The sequence below is a fragment of the Hevea brasiliensis genome, chromosome 1 (genome assembly GCF_030052815.1).
Source record: "Hevea brasiliensis isolate MT/VB/25A 57/8 chromosome 1, ASM3005281v1, whole genome shotgun sequence".
NCBI lineage: Eukaryota > Viridiplantae > Streptophyta > Magnoliopsida > Malpighiales > Euphorbiaceae > Hevea > Hevea brasiliensis.
In genome coordinates this window covers 29,918,116-29,922,374 of record NC_079493.1, presented here as the reverse complement: position 1 = coordinate 29,922,374, position 4,259 = coordinate 29,918,116, and positions in this window count along the sequence as shown.

The window sequence follows — 4,259 nt, the reverse complement described above, 5'->3', positions numbered from 1 at the left end:
CTGGGTTTATAAGTTGGTGGTTCGTAACTTCTAGTGACGCGTTTTAAAACCGTGAGGGCTTCGACCCAGAGCGGACAATATCACTAGTGGGCCGGGCCATTACATATACATTTGGGAGCTAATCCTATATACAGATCTCTTAATCCAATGTCTGCCATCGAGATCAACTCGAGTTGAACTTTCGCTTAATAATCCAAATGCGGGGACCAGCGAGATCAACTCAAGCCGTGCCTACCCCGACTTATCCATAATAAGGATCAAGTCCTAGTGAGTCAAGCTCCAGCTATGTCTACCCGTCCTACCTATATTCATATACACACCACCTGCAAACCAGCTCACACACGCGGCTCCAAATTACTCTAAGGGGATACCCACAATAATTTCATCAATTTAAAATGCAACACAAGGTGCGCCTAACATTTTGCTACATATGTATATTTGTATGTGATGCATGAGCATGCCTTGAATATATAATAATATTGAAATTATAAATAAAATCAATATCTGCTCACTGACCACCAGAGACTACTGGAAACAATATTCTTCCGTTGGGTTTCTCCTATTCTAATGTTAACCACGACCCCTGATGTGGATGTGAATTTCTCAAAAATAATGTTAGATACAATAACAAAGGTGAGATTCCATAGCTAGTCGCACCCGAACTTTACACAAGGTTGTGTAACTGCATGCGATAGTATTACAAGATCACAAACAATGGTTGTGTTGCTCTTCATGTGTCTTTTTCTATTTTTTGGGGAATTGGAATTGAAGTTACATTAGGTTTTGTAATTGGAAACACTGTTTGTATATTGACAAATTAGCAGTTACAAGAATCGTGTTTAAGCTCGTGTAACTTTTTGTTTCTCCAGAATTTGAAAATTTTCTACAACTTTTCTTTAGATTAACATATATTTGTTATATAATTGCTCCAAACACCTTTTGTATTTTACTTCAACCTGACAAATACAAATAAATACAAAATTATAAAAATGGAATAAACTAAACTAAAACACAACTAAAAATGTATAGAATATCTATTTACTAGGGTAAAATGGAAGCAAAATATGTTCTAAATGCATGCAAAATATGAATGCATCATGCATGATTTGATAGGCTTTTGTTGGTATCATTCTCTAATTTTAATTATAATAAAATCATATATTATAATTAAAAGTAACTACAAACAAATTTAATGCATAATTTCTTAAATTCAAGTCGTACTTATATTTCAAATCAATTAAGTATTTTATTTCAAAAAAACTTTTTTTATTGTAATTCAAAATAAAATTTGTAGAATTATAATATACAATGACTACCCTCATATAATAATTATTATTTTTAACTGAAAAAAATAATTATAATATAATTATAAAATTACTATTTATAAATAAATAAACTAAAATATGTAATTTTAATATTAAAATATTAGAAATTCCATCGCAACAAGATTATAACTAGCTAATATTCTTAATAAGAAGTTGTAACCAAAACTATGATTTTAATAAGTAAAAAATATCAAAGTTTCTATCTGTATGAGTTCTTTAAAAAAAGTCATAAACTTAATTGATTAAATAATATAATATAAATTTTATTTAGTATAACAAAATTTGGATTCTTCAATTGGTCCAATTTAAAAGGCATATATGAATAAACAAGTAAATTGTGAATAATTAATATGACATCATAAAATTTTATAATATTAATTTAATAAAAATGAAAATTTTGTCCTTTTAATAACAATATATTAAATCATAAACTATTATTTTTGAAATCATCTCTAAAAATTATTTTAATATATATATATATATATATATATATATATATATATAATTAGGAATATAATATTATAAGGGTAAATTAACTAAAGTATGAATATATCAATTAAATAAGATACTATAAGTGAGAAAATTTTAAATCACTACAAATTTTTAATTATCTAAAAATAAATTTTAATAATTATCTATAATTTCTAATTCTATAAATAAATTTTATTTTACAAACAATAATATAGTCTCACTAAAAAAGTCAACACTAGCGAAATCAAACATATTTTCTTTAAAGCAGGAAAACGAAAAGAGTTTGAATGAATTTAGTACTATACGAAAACTTGCATGCAATAATAGTTTATCATTTTAATTTTTAAACAATATTTTTACACAAATATTTTTTTACAAACTTATTATTATATATATCATATTTTTATTTTATTGTATTTGAATTAGTAATTAAATTAATATTGTATATTATAAATTACATTAGTATAACATAAAATTTTTTGTAAAAGTATGATCTCATTAAAAATATGGTAAATTCAAATTAATAAACATTTTTATTTCTAAAATTAATTAATCTTATATAAAAAATATTTTACTTAAATAATTAAATTTAGTATTACATACACATCATAAATAAAATAATTTAGAGCACTCACACACTCATATATCACATCAGATATATATACATATGGGATCTGATCCCATATACAGCTCTCTTAATCCAATGCCTGCCATCGAGATCAACTCGAGTTGAACTTTCGCTTAATAATCCAAATGCGGGGGGCCAGCGAGATCAACTCGAGCTTTGCCTACCCTGACTTATCCATAATAAGGATCGAGTCCTAGTGAGTTAAGCTCCAGCCATGTCTACCCGTCCTACCCATATTCATATACACACCACATGCACACCAGCTCACACACGCGGCTCCAAATTACTCTAAGGCGATACCCACAATAATTTCATCAATTTAAAATGCAACACAAGGTGTGCCTAACATTTTGCTACATACGTATATTTGTATGTGATGCATGAGCATGATTTGAATATATAATAATATTGAAATTAATATCTGCTCACTGACCACCAGAGACTACTGGAAACAATATTCTTCTGTTGGGTTTCTCCTATTCTAATGTTAACCACGACCCCTGATGTGGATGTAAATTTCTCAAAAATAATGTTAGATACAATAACAAAGGTGAGATTCCATGGCTAGTTGCACCCGAACTTTACACAAGGTTGTGTAACTGCATGAATTAATATCTGCTCACTGACCACCGGAGACTATTGGAAACAATATTCTTCCGTTGGGTTTCTCCTATTCTAATGTTAACCACGACCCCTGATGTGGATGTGAATTTCTCAAAAACAATGTTAGATACAATAACAAAGGTGAGATTCCATGGCTAGTTGCACCCGAACTTTACACAAGGTTGTGTAACTGCATGCGATAGTATTTCACGATCACAAACAAGGGTTGTGTTGCTCTTCATTTGTCTTTTTCTATTTTTTGGGGAATTGGAATTGAAGTTACATTAGGTTTTGTAATTGGAAACACTGTTTGTATATTGACAAATTAGCAGTTACAAGAATCGTGTTTAAGCTCGTGCAACTTTTTGTTTCTCCAGAATTTGAAAATTTTCTACAACTTTTCTTTAGATTAACATATATTTGTTATATAATTGCTCCAAACACCTTTTGTATTTTACTTCAACCTGACAAATACAAATAAATACAAAATTATAAAAATGGAATAAACTAAACTAAAACACAACTAAAAATGTATAGAATATCTATTTACTAGGGTAAAATGGAAGCAAAATATGTTCTAAATGCATGCAAAATATGAATGCATCATGCATGATTTGATAGGCTTTTGTTGGTATCATTCTCTAATTTTAATTATAATAAAATCATATATTATAATTAAAATTAACTACAAACAAATTTAATGCATAATTTCTTAAATTCAAGTCGTACTTATATTTCAAATCAATTAAGTATTTTATTTCAAAAAAACTTTTTTTTATTGTAATTCAAAATAAAATTTGTAGAATTATAATATACAATAACTACACTCATATAATAATTATTATTTTTAACTGATAAAAATAATTATAATATAATTATAAAATTACTATTTATAAATAAATAAACTAAAATATGTAATTTTAATATTAAAATATTAGAAATTCCATCGCAACAAGATTATAACTAGCTAATATTCTTAATAAGAAGTTCTAACCAAAACTATGATTTTAATAAGTAAAAAAATATCAAAGTTTCTATCTGTATGAGTTCTTTAAAAAAAGTCATAAACTTAATTAATTAAATAATATAATATAAATTTTATTTAGTATAACAAAATTTGGATTCTTCAATTGGTCCAATTTAAAAGGCATATATGAATAAATAAGTAAATTGTGAATATATATATATATATATATATATATATATATATATATATATATATATATATATAT